This window comes from Trachypithecus francoisi, unplaced genomic scaffold (assembly GCF_009764315.1).
Source record: "Trachypithecus francoisi isolate TF-2019V2 unplaced genomic scaffold, Tfra_2.0 Contig01474, whole genome shotgun sequence".
Lineage (NCBI taxonomy): Eukaryota > Metazoa > Chordata > Mammalia > Primates > Cercopithecidae > Trachypithecus > Trachypithecus francoisi.
The window spans coordinates 4,870,648-4,889,493 of NW_022681435.1; the positions used below are offsets into that span (position 1 = coordinate 4,870,648).

At 45.3% G+C, this 18,846-nt stretch overlaps 1 long non-coding RNA gene across 1 annotated transcript; it reads left to right on the top strand.

Moving 5' to 3' along the window:
• The first annotated feature begins 5,284 nt into the window (after positions 1-5,284).
• Positions 5,285-18,410, top strand: LOC117098801. Its single transcript, XR_004443605.1, has 3 exons — positions 5,285-5,970; positions 12,787-12,966; positions 17,328-18,410. It is a non-coding gene; the product is annotated as an uncharacterized LOC117098801 (long non-coding RNA).
• The last annotated feature ends 436 nt before the right edge of the window (positions 18,411-18,846 follow it).

Sequence of the window (18,846 nt, forward strand, 5' to 3'; positions counted from 1 at the left end):
AACACAAAAGAATGGATGGACCTTATTGGTAATGACGAGCAAAATGAGGTGGCCTTGTTTCTGCAATGAATGCTTGCGTTCCTAAGAAGGGGTGTGAATCTCATTTTGTGAAAGTTTAATATATACATGTTCTTTGTATTTAATATGTGAAAGAGTTCTTAGTGCTTAATGATGTTCTATAAATTTTTAGTAGCACAATAATAAACTTTTGTTGTACCATTTTAGCAAAAAAAACCTGGATTTCTTTTTGGTTTAATCTGTATTTGATTGTCTATATTAATTATCACAGGAAATGATTAAATATGAATTTTTTTTTTTTGAGATGGAGTTTCGCTTTTTTTTTGTTGCCCAGGCTGGAGTGCAATGGAGCGATCTCAGCTCACTACAACCTCCGCCCCCCGGAATTCAGGCGATTCTCCTGACTCAGCCTTCCTGAGTAGCTGGGATTACAGGCATGCGCCACCACGCCCGCCTAATTTTGTATTTTTAGTAGAGACGGGGTTTCTCCATCTTGGTCAGGCTGATCTCAAACTTTAGACCTCAGATGATCTGCCCACCTCGGCCTCCAAAGTGCTGGGATTACAGGCATAAGCCACTGCGCCCGGCCCTAAATATGAATTTAATGTAATTTGGGTTATGAAGCTCATTTGGGTTATGCTCTTCACTTTGCTCTGTAAAATTGCAATATGTACTTTCCCATAACATAGCTGTCAATATGTTATTATGGCATCTTTGCAGACTTGTAACTTCATCGTAGAACCTCAGTGGTGTGACCTGCTAGCATGCATACTTCATGGGTCTGTCATTATAGGGCCTTTCAAATATCACCTATTCTTCACCATAGTCCCTGTTTTGGACTGAATTGTATCCCCTCCCGCAAAAGATCTGTTGAAGTCCTAACTCCCAGTGCCTCAGAATGTGGCATTATTTGGAGCCAGGGCCTTGGTTTTTTTTTTTTTTTCTTTTTTTTTTTTTGAGAGGGAGTCTCTCTGTCACCCAGGCTGGAGTGCAATGGCCGGATCTCAGCTCACTGCAAGCTCCGCCTCCCGGGTTTACGCCATTCTCCAGCCTCCCGAGTAGCTGGGACTACAGGCGCCTGCCACCTCGCCCGGCTAGCTTTTTGTATTTTTTTTTTTTTTTAGTAGAGACGGGGTTTCGCCGTGTTAGCCAGGATGGTCTCAATCTCCTGACCTCGTGATCCACCCGTCTTGGCCTCCCAAAGTGCTGGGATTACAGGCTTGAGCCACCGTGCCCGGCCTGAGCCAGGGTATTTACGGAGGTAATGAAGTCCAATGAAGTCACTGGGGATGGAGACTCTAATCCAATATGACTGGTGTCCTTATAATAATCAGAAGTTTGGTCACGGAGACAAGCATGCACACAGGGAAGACGATGTGAAGACCCAGGGAGAAGACAGTCACATGCAAACCCAGGAACACCAAGGCAAACCCCAGAAGCCGGGGGAGGTAAGGACAGAATCTGCCCTGGAGCTGCCCAAGACAGCATGGCCCCATGGGACACCTCGATTTTGGATTTCTGGCCTCCAGAACTGTGAGATAATTCATGTCTGTTGTTTCAAGCCACTCAGTTTTTGGTACTTTGTCACAGCAGCCCTAGATAGATGGATATCCCTGTGCACCAAGATAAGGCCCCAACAAAAACTAACAGAGAAGGAAGAGACCTCAGCCTGTGGCTTCTAGCCCAACCCCCTCAGTTTCCAGCGATGAGACCTAGAGATGAGGAGAGACTCACAAGGCCAAATAGAGAAGCTGGGATCCCGGTTCTCAGGTGTGTGTTTTTTCTAGGTGTATAATTTCACATTAGCTGTCTACCCTTACGGATTAATTAAGTCCATTCCATCGCTTATAATAAAGTTCTTTGTTTACTTAATCATTAAAGTATTAACAACCACAGGCTACAGGGTCCTTGTTAGCGTGGAACGCGCCACATCAGGGGATGCTCTTTGCTGTCCAGTGCGTTTGCAAAGATGACCGAAGTGGGTGGGGAGGGGAGGGCTGAACGTTTCAAACACTGTGATGGCCATGGACAGCTAACCTTGGCTTTGCCAGCCAGCCACAGGGGACAAGCCTCAGCTCCCTGAGGTCTGGTCCCTCTGCTGCGGAAGCCTGAGAGAGTGGGGCGCTAAGGCTCAACAGGCATGCCGTAAGAAACCAGCCAAATTGGCTTTTCAGTGAACGCCGAAGTTCATAGAGTTCCTCGGGAGCCCCCTGGTGGCTGCTTTGGCACCTGAACCCTCTCACTTCATTAGGCCTCCGAGGAGCTGTTGAGTACCAGTGGCATTTTCAGGGTAACACTGCCACATGGGTGGACTCCGGTGGGAAATGACTCTCCTGCCAACATCGTTCTGCAGCCAAATTGCCAAATGCTTCCAGTGATGAGATCAGAAATCTGGGACCCGTGGAAGTAGCTAATGACTGACATAGCATTGGAAAGACTTTTTTATAAGGGAAAAAACCCAACCCTCCCACTGTCGTAATTTTGTATAACATAAGGTAGGGTTAGAGAAATCCAGTTTTGTTCTGGGCTTGTTTCAATCTAGAATTCCCTCGAAGTTTCAGATTTATAGATTGTGTGTACCTTATTTGAATCCTGAAACAAATTGTAAAAATTATGATGTTTATAAGACTGGAAATTTAAATACTGATTAGGTATTTGATGATATTAAGGACTGATTGCACTTTTTATGTAATAATGGTATTATAGTTATATACTACTACATATATATGCATACATTTATATCCCTTATCTTTTAGTTGCATACTAAAATATTTATGAACAAAATGATGCAAAATCTGATATTTGCCTCAAAACAATATTGGGAGGACCTAGCGTAGATGAAATAAGACTGGCCATTTGGTTAATGTTTGAAGCTGGGTGATGGATCCATGAAACCTCATTATACTTTTTCTCTATTTTCATTTTTATTTTTTTAGAGACAGCATCTTGTTCTGTTGCCCAGGCTGGGGTGCAGTGCAATATCACACTGCAGCCTCAAACTCCTGGGCTCAAGTGATCCTCCTGCCTCAGCCTCCCAAGTAGCTGGGATTATAGGTGAGTGCTGACATACCCAGCTAATTTTTTTTTTTTTTTTGAGACAAGGTCTGGCTCTGTCGCCCAGGCTGGAGGGCTGGAGTGTAGTGGATCACAGCTCACTGCAACCTCTGTGCCCAGACTCAAGCAATCCTCCTGCCTCAGCCTCCCAAGTAGCTAAGATTACAGGCATGTGCCACCATGCCTGGCTGATTTTTGTATTTTTTATAGAGATGGGGTTTCATCATGTTGCTCAAGCTGGTCTTGAACTCCTGGGCTCAAGCAATCCACCCACCTCAGCCTCCCAAAGTGCTAGGATTACAGGTTGTGAGCCACCGCACCTGACCTCGCAGCTAATTTTTTAAAGTTCTTTGTAGAGATGGGGTCTTACTATGTTGCCTAGGCTGGTCTCCAACTCCTGCTCAAGGGATTCTTCTGCCTCGGCCTCCCAAGTTGCTAGGATTACAGGCATGAGCCACCATGCCCAGCCTTCTACTTTTGTATATGTTTGAAAATCATATAATAATAAGAGAAAACAAATTTATAGAAAGAGCAGTTTCAGAGTATAATTGATGGGTACCTCCTCGAAGTCTTCTAGATTCTGAAATCCATGTTTTATACCCATGTATCAACTGTGGATAAAAATAGGTTACATTCCTGAATTCTGCTCTTTCCTCGTTCTGAATCTGGCTCCCTTCAGAGCTGCCCCTACCCCTGCTCTGCTCTCAGAGCTACCCAGAGCTGCAGGTGGAGGAGGGGGGGTGCTTCCAGCACCTGCTGACATCCCCACTCCACTCTCAAAGCTTGTCACCACGTGGGCTGGGACAGCCACCTGCCCAGACCATGTTGTCCATTCAGTGCACAAATGTCCTCCACAAATGCCACAAGCAGGTAAGTCCCTTCTGCTTCCACTTGGGCTATCTCTGCTTTCTCATTCAGGCTTTGAAGCAGTACACGGGGTGCTCGTCACGTTTTCATGGAAACTGCTCTTACAGTTTTCACTCATTCCAATATAGGTTCATCTCCCTTGGATGCAGTATGAGTCTGTGGGCGCTAAGATGGAGGGTGACTGGATGGAGAGACAATTGCTTTCCTTCTGCATTTGTCCTTTTCACCACTATGTCTCTAGTTCTTTGCACTATGACTGGTACACAGTGGGTGTTAAATAAACAGTTGACACTAATGTTGGAAATGACCCCTTCTTTCTTTAGATGATTTCTTTTCTAGGAGGCTTCTCATACAGTTGGGCAGGCTCCTCTCAACCAGGTCTCAGAGATGCTCAATTTTACAAGAATCATACCCTCAAACCGCCCAATCAGTCCCCCTTCTGAGGCAGGAGAATAGGGTCTGGAGTCAGGGAACTTAAGGCCAATTCACGCTGAATTCCTAGAACTAAATCAAAAGGAAAACCTCAACTTTCCACATCTAAGCAACAAAAGGATCAGTGGCTAGTCCCTTTGCAAACCACCGCCACCTGCCATTTTCTGTATGGCATATGGAAAATTGAAAGTATCTCTGATTGGTTGCTTTCCATAACCAATTAGATGCTTGCATAGGGTGTAACCTTTGTAACTTCACTTCAGCCTCTGATTGGTTGCTTTCCACAACCAATCAGACTGATTGTGTGCCATTGGTTTATTTACATAGGGTGTATACCAAGTAACCAATGGGAAACCTCTAGAACAGGTATTTAAACCCGAGAAAATTCTGTAAAGAGACTCTTGAGGCCCTATACCCAGGCCACTCCCACCTTGGGGCGTCTACTTTCGCTTTCAATAAATCGCTGCTTTTGTTGCTTCATTCTTTCCTTGCTTTGTGCATTTTGTTCAATTCTTTGTTCAAAACACCAAGAACCTGGACACTCTGCACTGGTAACACTTCTAGTGAAGCTCAAAGTTGAGAGGCCCCAGGGCCTCTGAAGGGATGAGAAACCTTTAGAACTTTAGTCCCTAGACCCCAAGTGGGATTTAAATCAACACTGTGTTTGTATATGCTGAGAGATGGCCACTTTTGGTGGCCTACTCACATTTGCACCCCTTCCTCTTTCACTACACAAACCCTTATGTTGTTCCCTTATCAATGTGCCAAGGGAAATCATCATATTTGGTAGAAACCAATAATGTTCCTCCTCTTTTTCTTTCCCTGTGATTGGTGCAGGTTTGGTCACGTGACCCAGCTCTGACCAATGACACACAAGGATAAGTGCCCTGGGGACTTCTGGGAAAGATGGGTATGGCTGAAGTGGGGGTGGCATCATGGAGAAAGTCCTTGTCCTTACCACCTTCAGCCTTGTCACACTTCTAGATCTGTAGATGTGAAGAAGGACAAGGCTGATGCCCAGAGGCTGACAGAGCAGGATCTTTAGGCTGAGGGAAGCCAGGCGGATGGGGATTCTACGCTCAGATCAGAAGAGATCAGAAGAGTGAGAGCTGTGTGAATACCGCATCCTGGAGGCTGCCCGATCCCCGCCAGACTGGCCTTGACCCTCCAGGCAGAAGGTTGGAAACTGCTTCTTTGGGGATTCTGACTGGCCCAAGATGAAATCCCTAAAAATATTGACATTAAAGGCTCTTCCAGAAAAGTCTCAGCCAGATCCCCTCCCGTGAAGCTCACACCATGGGCTCAGAATAGGGTGATCGACTCAGCCTGGCTTGCCTGGGACTTTTTTGGTTTTAGTGCTGAAACTCCCATGTTCCGGGACACCCCTCAGTGTTGGTCACTCTGACTCAAAGCTTCCTTTCAGCTTCTAAGTCCCTCATCCTTAATCATGAGCACAACCAGGGTTCCCACAAACCTGAGAAAAGCCTTTGATATCTGGAAGGGGTAAGACTAAAAGGAATCCACAGAAAAAGGAATTTCGAGACAGGAGATTATACAGAGAGAAGAAAACTTAATGAAACTATCACTATCCTTGTAGAGGTAAGAGAAGATCTTGCCCCAGTAAAATAGAAACAGGATGTTAAGACAGAGAAGTGATTCTTCTTTCTTTCACTCATTTGGTTATTGACTGAGTCATTCATTCAATAACCAAATATTTCTGACAGCTACTTATTATAAGAACGTCAAGAATATTAATATGAATGTCAGAAATCCTGTTCTGTTCCGGCACCCAGAGCAGGGAGAATGAGCTGAAGTTGCATTTTGCTCTTGTTTAAGAAAGGAGTGAAGTGCTGGGTGTTTCAGCAGATTCTGTGATATAAATGCATTTATTATTATTATTATTTATTTTATTTTTTTTTGAGACAGAGTCTCGCTCTGTCGCCCGGGCTGGAGTGCAGTGGCCGGATCTCAGCTCACTGCAAGCTCCGCCTCCCGGGTTCCCGCCATTCTCCTGCCTCAGCCTCCCGAGTAGCTGGGACTACAGGCGCCCGCCACCTCGCCCGGCTAGTTTTTGTATTTTTTAGTAGAGACGGGGTTTCACCGTGTTAGCCAGGATGGTCTCGATCTCCTGACCTCGTGATCTGCCCGTCTCGGCCTCCGAAAGTGCTGGGATTACAGGCTTGAGCCACCGCGCCCGGCCGCATTTATTATTATTAATTCAAATGTTGATTTAATTTTAAAAATGTATGGATTATACCTATGAATGCATTGATATATGCTTCCAAGTAACAATCCAATTTTATATAGTATTTCCTTTTTGTTAGGTAAGAAAGTTAATTAATGTCTAATTCTGCACCTTTTGTTCCTACCATTATTAGCAGATATTTTTTCATTTTTATTTTTTCATTAATGTATAATTTTCATACAATAAAATTCACCTTTTAAGAAGTGTACATGTCTGTGAGGTTTGACAAATGAATACAGTTGTATAACCACCACCATAAGCAGGATACAGAACAGTTCCATCACTCCCGAAGATTGCTGGGGCCCCTTTGTAGTCAACCCCTACCCCCATCCCTGGCCCTTGGCAACCACCTATCTGTTTTCAATCCCTATAGTTTTGCCTTTTCCAGATGTATTTATTTTAAAATGTTTAATTTAAAAAACTAAAAATTTCAGACAAGTCTAGAGAATGAAACAATTCATACCCCACATATCCACAATCCCAATTAAACATAGGTTAACATTTTGCCATTTTTCCTTCAGATGTACTTCTTTTTGTTTGGTTAAAAAATAAAACATTGCCGGGCGCGGTGGCTCAAGCCTGTAATCCCAGCACTTTGGGAGGCCGAGACGGGCGGATCACGAGGTCAGGAGATCGAGACCATCCTGGCTAACACGGTGAAACCCGGTCTCTACTAAAAAATACAAAAAATTAGCTGGGCGAGGTGGCGGTCGCCTGTAGTCCCAGCTACTCGGGAGGCTGAGGCAGGAGAATGGCGTGAACCCCAGAGGCGGAGCTTGCAGTGAGCTGAGATCTGGCCACAGCACTCCAGCCTGGGCAGCAGAGCAAGACTCCGTCTCAAAAAAAAAAAAAATAAAAAAAATAAAATAAAATAAAATAAAACATTGTAAACTCAATTGTAGACCTCCCTGCATCCCATTTACTTCCTCCCTTTTATCCAAGTTTCACCCTTTTTTTTTAAACCAATATGCAGGTGTCTATAAATGGTATACTCTTTGTTTTTAAGCTTTATATAATTGGGTCCATACTGTACTATCCTTTAAAATATGATTTTCCCATTACACATATAGTCCATTAATTTTTAATGCTAATGATATCCTATCGTGTGCACGTGCATCTTAAATGTTTATCCATTCCCCAACTGGTAGATACTTGGTTTGTTTCATGTTTCACTATTGCAAACATTATTGTAAACACCCTTTGATGGTGTTTCCTTGTGGAGATGTGTTAGTTTTTTAGGGTGTTTGTTGGGGAGAGTAATGGCAGAGTCAATCTTACCTGATAATGCTAGACAGTTTTCTAAAGTGATGTTTACCAATCTGTGCCTCTACTAGGGGTGTATGGGAGTAGATACTATCACTTCAGTGCCTGCTCCCCAATACTTGGTACTATCAACTTATTCATTTACTGCCTCTGATGAGTGTAAGGTAGGATGTGATCATTTCAATTTGCATTTCCTGTCTATTCATAGGGTTGACCAGTTTCCAAGTGTATTGTCCACTCAGAGTTTCCTTTTCACAGACTGCCTACCATATCCTTTGCTCATTTTCTTATTGGATGTTTTTCTTTTTGTTATTGATTCTGAGACATCCCTATTGATATGGTTTGGCTGTGTCCCCACCCAAATCTCTTCTTGAATTGTAGTTCATGGGAAAGACCCAGTGGGAGGTAATTTAATCATGGGGGCAGTTACCATCATGCTATTCTCATGATGGTGAGTGAGATCTCACGAGATCTAATGGTTTTATAAGGGACTTTCTCCTTTTTTTGCTTGGCACTTCTCCTTCCTGCCATGATATGAAGAAAGACGTGTTTGCTTCCCCTTCTGCCATGATTGTAAGTTTCCCAAGGTCCTCCCAGCCATGTGGAACTGTGAGTCAATTAAACCTCTTTTCTTTTTTTTTTGAGACGGAGTCTCACTCTGTCACCCAGGCTGGAGTGCAGTGGCGCGATCTCGGCTCACTGCAACCTCCGCCTCCCAGGTTCACGCCATTCTCCTGCCTCAGCCTCCCGAGTAGCTGGGACTACAGGCGCCCACCACCGTGCCCGGCTAATTTTTTTGTATTTTTAGTAGAGACGGGGTTTCACCGTGTTAGCCAGGATGGTCTCGATCTCCTGACTTTGTGATCCGCCCGCCTCAGCCTCCCAAAGTGCTGGGATTACAGGCGTGAGCCACTGCGCCCGGCCAATTAAACCTCTTTTCTTTATAAATTACTCAGTCTTGGGCAGTCCTTTATAGCAGTGTGAGAAGGAACAAATACAATTGTGTATTCTGAACATTAACCTTTCATTGATTATTTGTATTGTAAATATTTTCTCCTCTGTGGCAACTCCATATATGATGTTTTTCATATGAAAGTTTTACACTTTAATGTAGGCAAAATTATCAATCGTTTCTTTTTGGTTTTGTCCTTTTTTGGGTCTTGTCCATGAAATCCATAGAAATATTCTTTTATATTTTTTCTATTGGGGAAAAAGGCTCCAGTGAAAATTCCTGATGTCGTGCTGTGGTCCTTTGAGTTCTCTGTTAAGTGAATTTGTAAGGTTAAAGCAGTTCTCAATGTGGAGATGGGAGAAGGGGAGGCTTTTTTCCCTCCTTAGGGGAGAATTGGCAATGTCCAAGGGACATGTTTTATTGTTCTTTAGTGGGTAGACACCATAGGCCATGGAGACTACTAAACATCCTACAGTGCAGAGGGTAGTGCACCCCCCCACTCCTTGCAAAGAAATATCCAATAAAAAATGTCAATAGTGCCCAGGTTGAGAAACCCTGGGGTAGAGAATGATGGTGATGATTGGATCGCTGAGTCCACACCAGCCAGGAACACTCAGGTGTGAAGGGCTGTCAACTCTTAGATAAGTGACACTGGGCCATCCTGTGCTAAACTCAGCAAACATACCCTGGCCAAGAGAGATGAGTCTATTGGAGGAAACTTGACGGAGTGTGCCAAACAGTCTAATATTTACTCTAATCACAATAGGAGGAGGAAGAAGTGCTGTCAGTGCTTTTTAATCAGACCTCATTTCCATGCTAATGACCCCTACCATGCATGATTTGTATTACGTGCTATTTCCAAGGGCACACACCGTATTTTCTAGTCCCTAACAAATTATCAGCTAATTTCCGTGTTTATTAAACACTTCATGCCCTCGTTACTGATGTAGGGCAAAAGTGTGTTTCTGTTTCCTCCTTTGTAAAAAGATAAAACGTGGCCAGATTAGAGCCTGCTAGTCTGTACAGGCTGGTGGCAACAGAATCACCCGAAGATCTTTTTAAAAATCTAAGTTTCCAGGATCTACTCCTGGAGATTTCCAGATTGGAGTGGGGCTTAGGAATCCATACTCATTTTTTCAAAACTTCCAAAAGGATTCCAATGAGCCACAGGACTCAATGAGTGACAGGATTTGTTCTACATCACAGTCTCAGTTGATGACATTCACATGCAAATAGCAACTTCTCCAAGACATGTAGAGTCTTTGGCCCAAAGTCAGCTTTCTTATGCCCAAAGGGCTTCCCTAATAGCCCCCCTTTGGGAGCCATAGTCATTCTTTCAAGCAGCCAGGTACCCTTTGGCCAAAGATGTCTTCCATTATGGGTTCATCCAGGAGCTTGGGGCACTTGCTCTCTGTCAGCAACCTCCATTCATTAAATGGACTCAGGCCAGTACCAGCACTCACTCATTCCTTTGTATGTTCAAGAAATACTTATTTGTTCCTGCTGTGGGCCAGTTATTGAGCTAAGCAGTAGGAATACAGTGTAGAGAAACACAGGTGCAATTTCTGCTCCCTTTGACCTTATAGTGTGTGCCCTGTGTGAGGGTCACGACAATCACACCAAAAATACCTAATTTCAACTTAGGTGAGAACTATGAGGCCAGGCGCAATGGCTCAAGCCTGTAATCGCAGCACTTTGGGAGGCTGAGACGGGCGGATCATGAGGTCAGGAGATCGAGACCATCCTGGCTAACACGGTGAAACCCCGTCTCTACTAAAAAAATACAAAAAATTAGCCGGGCGAGGTGGCAGGCGCCTGTAGTCCCAGCTACTTGGGAGGCTGAGGCGAGAGAATGGCGTAAACCCGGAGGCGGAGCTTGCAGTGAGCTGAGATCCGGCCACTGCACTCCAGCCTGGGCGACAGAGTGAGACTCCGTCTCAAAAAAAAAAAAAACAAAACAAAAAAACAAAACAAAACAAAACAAAACAAACAAACAAACAAAAAGAACTATGAAAGCCTGACTCTAACTAGGAGGCCTAGTGGAATTTCTGAGAAGTTAGCCCTAAATTGAGAGTTTTTTTTTTTTTTTTTTTTGAGACGGAGTCTCGCTCTGTCACCCAAGCTGGAGTGCACTGGCCAGATCTCAGCTCACTGCAAGCTCCGCCTCCCCGGTTCACGCCATTATCCTGCCTCAGCCTCCCGAGTAGCTGGGACTACAGGTGCCCGCCACCTCGCCCGGCTAATTTTTTGTATTTTTTAGTAGAGACGGGGTTTCACCGTGTTAGCCAGGATGGTCTCGATCTCCTGACCTTGTGATCCGCCCGCCTCGGCCTCCCAAAGTGCTGGGATTACAGGCTTGAGCCACCGCGCCCGGCGAGAGTTGTTAAACAGTAATACCTAGTATTTATTGAGGGCTCATTATATACCAGGTACCATCCTAAGCACTTTACAGAAACCAAGGCATTTAATCCTAATAGAGCACTCACATAAGCACTATTATCATCCTTATCTACACATGGAGAAACTGAGGCACAGAGGTATGTCATTGGTGCAAGGCCACATAGCCAGGTGGGGGCACCAGGATATAAATCCAAGCAGTCGGAAGGCTCTGGAGCCCATATGCTAAGCCACCATGTCCTGAAGGGTTAGCCAGGCAGGGGGGTTTATGAGCAATTCTTTCCAGAAGTTTGACTGTGAAAAGCAGGAGAGAGATCGCTGGAAGCTGGAGTGTGATGTGGGCTTGGAAGATGGGAAAGACTTAGGGCATTTGCACTGCTTGAGGATTCTGTGAGGTATTTTGTGTTTCTTCAATGCTTGAAGGAAGATGAGGACTAAGGAAACCTAAGAGAGGGCCTTACAACCAGACCTGGGGGACCCAGGGCTCCTCCAAATGTGCTGCTTTCTCCCCATTGTCACACAGTCTCCCTGTATCTCCCCAGGAGGCCCCCTTGTTCCCTCTGGTTATGCAAACATTCAGGATGTTCATGGAGCTGGACCAGAGACAATAGAGGACACTTACAGAGACTGGCACTCTGTGGTTTTCAGATCCACACTGGGAATGGGGTGGACTTGTGAACAGTGAGCTGGTGATGTCTTCCTCTGGTATCACATGAGGCTCACAGCCTCATAAAAGCTTCTGAGACGTGTAGAGACCCCTTCTTGGGAAATGTCTTGTTTTACAGAGAATGAACCTGAGACCAATGGGCTTTGTAAATCAGCAAATCTGGTCTTATTGGACACAACAAATCAGTATCCAGAACCCAACAGAACCCAAGTCCCATGAGAGATTTTCTTTAACTCTAAACAAATCCCCTACTACAGTCTCTGGGCTAGAAGGGCAGTCATTCTCCTTAATATCCTTTTATAAAACTCCTGCAAGAAACAGGGGAAGTCTGTTAAGGTTTTAGATACCCTACACTTCAGTGCTTACTAGATGGGGAGTTTGGAGAAACACTATCTAGCTGTTAATTACATTTTAGAAGTTCAAACTACCGTGCTCCATTGTGGTCTGACATATAGACATTTTGTTGGTGAAGCTAAGTATGCCCAGCTGCAGAAATTGGACTTTTCTGTTGCTACTTGGTATGAATAAAGTAAGCAGGTTGTGATGACTATGATGATGAGGATAAAGGGGTTGAGAGGGTGCAGGCTTAGGTGAACATCAGCAGGACTCTGCTGAGGGGAAGTGGCATGGTGGGAAGAGAGGGGCCAGGGCAGATGGGAATGCCATTGTTTGTGTTTGCCTGAAAGGCTGCAGAGAACCACAGGACAGGCTGAGACTGGAGGAAACAGGAGGATGCTTTCTCCACGCTGGAAATGGATCTGCAGTGGGGAGCTTCTCTGGCCCCAGATTGTGCCTTCCCAGCTGGCAGTCTAGGGGTTATGTCCCTTTTAGGAGTTTTCAATCTCAACCCCTCCTCAGTGAGGGGTGGACTGATAAACCCATGATTTTCAGCTTTCTGTTCTCCAGCTGTCAGCCTTCTTCATCATGATGACTTCTGGCAGGGCGAAGAAGGAAGACCCACCCCACTCCATTCTTGGAAGGGAAGATTTCTTACATGAACACCAAGGCTACACTGAACTGGCATATGGTTCTTCTGTAGAGTTTTATGAGGTTTAAGGCTTCATCTTGCAGGTATGGGGTTTACGGCCACTAAAAAGAGATGGTTCCTGGGGCCAGACACTAGGGAAGAGGAAGTCCGTGGCCTAGGAAACTGAACTAAGAGGGCAGGCTGTGGAGAGTTGAGAGAGACAGAGAGAGAATAAAAAAGAGAACTACTTTCTTTTTGTTCAAGATTAGATTGTTACAAAATTTAGTGAAGACAAGGATTACTTGGGGATTTTGATAAAAATCCATTTTCTGACTCCTACATACTAACAAACATAAGTAAGCGATTTTGATGCCTACACTTCAAGAAACACTGATATTGACATTAAGGGCCTGGATGTCCCAAAATATGCTCCTGGAGGTAGAGGATATGAAAGCAGTACTATCGTGTGGAGCAGAATGTAGAGAAGGGAGCCATGAGGATGAGGATGCTGCTAAGGTCAGATACTTCCATGGGCGGTGCCTGCTCCAGGGCAAAAAAAAGCAGCAAAAGTTGCTGCCTGCCTTGCTTCTGTCTCTTTATCCAGCCACCCTGTGCTTGCTCAGTGGGATTATCAGCAAGGTGGCATGCTGGCTGCATGGGGAGAGGCTGGCTCACAGCCAAAGAATCACGCTCACCCTGCTCACCTGAGTAGTAAAAGCCTTACGTGTAGAGCTCTTCCATGACAGTAACGAGGGACACAATGATTGCCACACTTGGGGCTTATTCTGAGAAGGCCTTCCATACAACTTTCCCCAGGCCTTGTCAAGAATTCCTCCAGTCTCACTTCTTCCAAGCTGTTAGTCATCTAGCTAAATGGTTAGCTGCTGCCTGGGAATTAGGGAAGATCTATACATTTGGCCATCTCTTCTTCCAGGAATTCAAAGTTCTACCCATTACAAGGATTTCTCTGTCCCGCCAGAGCTACCCCTGAATGGGGCCATAATATTGTATCAACTTTCAGATGATTGTGTGGCACCTTCTGAAAACCAGGCTCAATGTTTTCTTAGTCAACTGATCCCAGGAAACCAGCCATGAGGTCATGGCAGATGGCATTGTAGCAGGAGGAGGTGGTACACTGAGATTGTACAGCCTCCACTCCAGTGATGTACGGGCACTTTCAGGACCTGTCCCCATATTCCATAACCACTTATGATGGAGACCTCTGCAGGCATCCAAACTTATGACTCGCTGGATTAGATAACAATTCTTTATGGACAGCTTAAGTTACATGACCACTACTTTCCCATGGCCAGGTATTCTGTTTTTACAAGGGCCCAACGGCAAGTTAGAAACTTTTTTTTTTAAGATGGAGTCTCTCTGTTGCCCAGGCTGGAGTGCAGAGACACGATCTCAGCTCACTGCAACCTCTGCCTTCTGGGTTCAAGCAATTCTGCCTGCCTCAGCCTCCCGAGTAGCTGGGATTATAGGCACCCACAACCATGCCCAGCTGTTTTTTTTTTTTTTTTTTTTGTATTTCTAGTAGAGACGGGGTTTCACCATGTTGGCCAGGCTGTCTTGAACTCCTGACCTCAGGTGATCCCCCACCTCAGCCTCCCAAAGTGCTGGGATTACAGGCATGAGCCACTGTACCTGGTTGCAAGTTAGAAACTTTTACATAGAAGAATATTAATAGCCAAAGAGGGCTTGGCTTTGATCCATGACCCCAGAGACCTTTAAAAGTTGTCATAGGTTTCATAGAACTACTTGAGGTGCCACAGATACTTGGAGTACTATTTATAGGGGCCAGATGGCAAAGCTAGACCAGTGGGAGAGTCTTCTCTTGCCCGTCACTTCCGGGAACAATTCTCAAAGCCACATCTCAGTACCATGAGAGCTACTTCCCAGGAAGCCACATGTCACTTGGAAAGTCATTGCCGCAGCTGCTAAAGCAGAGCCATGCTTCCTCCTCCATGTTTTGGAAACTAGTATAATCAGGAAGCTACTATGACCAGGAAGCCCATATAATCAGACACTGCCATGACCAGGAAGCAGCCACAGAAAAACCAGACATGTCCAAGATGTTTTCCAGCAGAAGAAGCAGAGGTTTTGTGTGTATCTCACTTCTACCTTCCAAATCCCATGTGAATGCCTGCTTGGCAGAATCTAAATCTCAGTCACTGCCTGTGTTAGTTTGCTGTGACTGTCATGTTAAAATATCACCAACAGAGTGGCTTAAACAACAGGAATGTATTTTCTCACAGTTTTGGAGGCTGGAAGTCCAAGATCCCGGTGCTGGCAGGCTTGGTTTCTCCCGAGGCTTGTAGCCAGCCACCTTCCTGCTGTGTCCCCACATAGCCTTCTCTCTGTGTGCTTGCTTCACTGGTGTCTCTTCCTCTTCTTACCAAGACAGTCCTATTGCATTAGGGACCCACCCTTATGGCCTCGTTTAATCTTAATTGCCTCTCTGAAGGCCCTATCTCTAAAAAAGGTCACATTGGGGGTTAGAGTTCCTCTTTCCCTCCCTCCCTCACTCTCTTCCTTCCTTCCTTCCTTCCTTCCTTCCTTCCTTCTTTCCTTAGATGGAGTCTCACTCTGTTGCCCAGGTTGGATTGCAATGGTGTGATTTTGGCTCACTGCAACCTCTGCCTCCCGAGTTCAATCAATTCTCCTGTCTCAGCCTCCTGAAAAGCTGGGATTACAGGCACCCACTACCACGCCCAACTAATTTTTGTATTTTTAGTAGAGATGGGGTGTCACCATGTTGGTCAGGCTGGTCTTGAACTCCTGACCTCGTGATCTGCCCACCTCAGCCTCCCAAAGTGCTGGGATTACAGGTGTGAGCCACCACGCCCGGTCGGGGTTAGAGTTTCTATATGCTTTTCTGGAACACAATTTAGAGTATCTGATAACAGTATCTTAGCTGCAAATGTGTTTTAAAAAAATGTAACATTTAGCTTTCTGGTCTCTACAGTACCGTAGTGAGAAGCTGTGGGGATCTGTTTCAGGCCAGTCCCTGTATGGAACCCACAGCTGCTGCAAGGACCAGCCTATTAGAATCTTCAGCCACAGACTCTGCAGTGGCACCAGGGAAACAAGCTTGCCTAGCATCACACAGCAGCACACATTCAGTTGGGGCCACTGCTCCTTTCGGCACAGCACAGGTGCAATGCAAAGGAGCCTCACTTTTCCTGGGCTCAGGGAAAGTTGAATGCAACCTGAGAAGAGGTTATTCCTGGGGAACGGTGTTGAACCTAACACTCTTTCTTCCACTCTTTAAAATCAGGTAACTAGTGAACTGGTACCCACCCCAAATCTCTCCTCATGTTACATCCCAGGACACATGTGCAAACTGAGCTTTGGAGCCATCCCGCAATCCCACGGTTCCTCTACATCAGTGATTCTGAAACTATCTGGACTCAAGATTTCTTTATACCTTCAACATTATCTGGGACCCGAAGAGCCTTTGTTTATTATGTGGAATATATCTATTGATATTTACTATACTAGAAACTAGAAATGGAAAAAAATTGGACAATATTTATATTTATAATATTTATAAATTCCTTTAAATATAATAAATTATACATTTCTTGCTAACATATTTTTATGGAAAAATACCAATTATTTATTTTGAGACAGAGTCTTGCTCTGTCGCCCAGGCTGGAGTGCAGTAGCTTAATCAGACCCGTGGAATCAGCTGTGCTGTAGCCGACCTCCATCACCTGTTCCCCTTTGTCCTGGGCTCTGTTCCTGTTGATTTGAACAAATAGATGAGCGGGATCGGAAGAAAACTTTAGCTGCATGTGTTTGGGAGACCACGAGAGGGCAGCACGTAAGAGACCAGCGTCGGCCCCGCTGCCTTCTTTTTTTTTTTTTTTTTTTTTTTTTTTTTTTTTTTTTTTTTTTTGAGACGGAGTCTCGCTCTATCGCCCAGGCTGGAGTGCAGTGGCCGGATCTCAGCTCACTGCAAGCTCCGCCTCCCGGGTTTACGCCATTCTCCTGCCTCAGCCTCCCGGGTAGCTGGGACTACAGGCGCCCGCCACCTCGCCCGGCTAGTTTTTTGTATTTTTTAGTAGAGACGGGGTTTCACGGTCTTAGCCAGGATGGTCTCGATCTCCTGACCTCGTGATCCACCCGTCTCGGCCTCCCAAAGTGCTGGGATGGCCCCGCTGCCTTCTTGAACACACCGGAAGCCTCCTAGGAAAACTGTAGACTTTGTCCGACTGCGAAGTAGAGGAATCAAAGGGCCTTCATTGCTTCCTTTTAAATGACCAGCCTACTAAGGAATTTAGAATGCCCAAATAAGGTTTTCACTTAATCCTTTAGAAAATACATCTAATATTTATAATCTAATCTATCATTTTCAATGGAAAACAGTATTTTTTTTTTTTTTCAGTGACTCACTGCTTTCTTTCTGAGGAACTTGAAATGAATCTTATGTTTTATTTATTTTTCACTTTTTAAGGTAAAGACTGCTGGTCAGACTGGACTTCAATGTTCCTGGATCCTTAAGACCCAACGCATCAGACAAATGTCCTGCTAGGTCCTCCCACCCTCAGCTAAGGGTCAGTGCTGGCTTTCTGGTGAGGGAGATCCCTGTGGAGGTCTCTGGCATTCCTGGGTCAGTGGATGGCTGGGAGAACTGCTCAGCTCCAGGTTTCAGGGCCTCTGATCAAAGCCAACCCTGGGGACCAGCCAGAGATATCGCAAACCTTAAGGACTAACGTGGAATCTACACCTGCCTTGGGAGTAAAGAACAAGCAGGGTGTTTCTGGGATGGCTTTGGGATGAGACGCCCAAGACTTAGTGCCCCCTGGCATTGCTCAGCTCTCAGACTGACTTCCACAGCACCCCCCGGAAGCTTCATCAGTACATCTTTGGGTCTTGAATGGAGTGCCACAATATTGACAAGGAAAGTCTCCTTGGAACCACAGGAAGACAAAAGTGCAGAGTGATTTGCTGGCCTTGGCTAGGACAGAGTCCAGGGCGCAGCCAAGGGAGGGCGATCTAACCCAGCCATTCTCCTAGTATGGGTCCTGGACCATGTGCAACAGCGTCACCTGGGAACTTGTTAGAAACACTGGTTCTCAGTTCCCACGCAGACGTCTTGCATCAGAAACTCTGGGGCTGGGGCCCAGCAATCAGTGTCTCCAAAGGCCCCGAGATCATTCTGATTCAAGTTTGAGAACCAGCAACACAGCATTTAAGTGGAAATGTTTATGGCTGCAAAGCCAGGTGAAGCTTGAAAAAAATCATAGAGGAAATGAGGACAAAAATGTAGAAAAAGACCAAAAACAGGAAAATAATTTACAAGCCATCATAGAGTGAAAGAGCTTCCCCTGCTGCCTGGGGGTGTGGAAAATGATAGTTGTACCTACTCACAAGTATTACCAGCAATTTAATATCTATCTAGAGCTTTCAACCCTGCCATGTCACATTTATGTAGCTAAAAACAATTCTTGTGGTGGTGACCTTTTATTCAGCTAATATTACTCCCCTCAATGCCTCCAAAGCACACAGAGAAATTGGAGGGCTGATGAAAATCTTTAAAGTCGGCCGGGCGCGGTGGCTCAAGCCTGTAATCCCAGCACTTTGGGAGGCCGAGACGGGCGGATCACGAGGTCAGGAGATCGAGACCACCCTGGCTAACACTGTGAAACCCCGTCTCTACTAAAAAAATACAAAAAATTAGCCGGGCGAGATGGCGGGCGCCTGTAGTCCCAGCTACTCGGGAGGCTGAGGCGAGAGAATGGCGTAAACCTGGGAGGCGGAGCTTGCAGTGAGCTGAGATCTGGCCACTGCACTCCAGCCTGGGCGACAGAGTGAGACTCCGTCTCAAAAAAAAAAAAAAAAGAAAATCTTTAAAGTCTACTAAATACTGAAGCCTTCCCAAACACTGTGTACTTTTCAGAGAGAGTTTCTTTTTATTGGAATTTCAGATTATTGAAAGGTTATCTGTCTCCTATTCCTAGAGGGATTAAAGT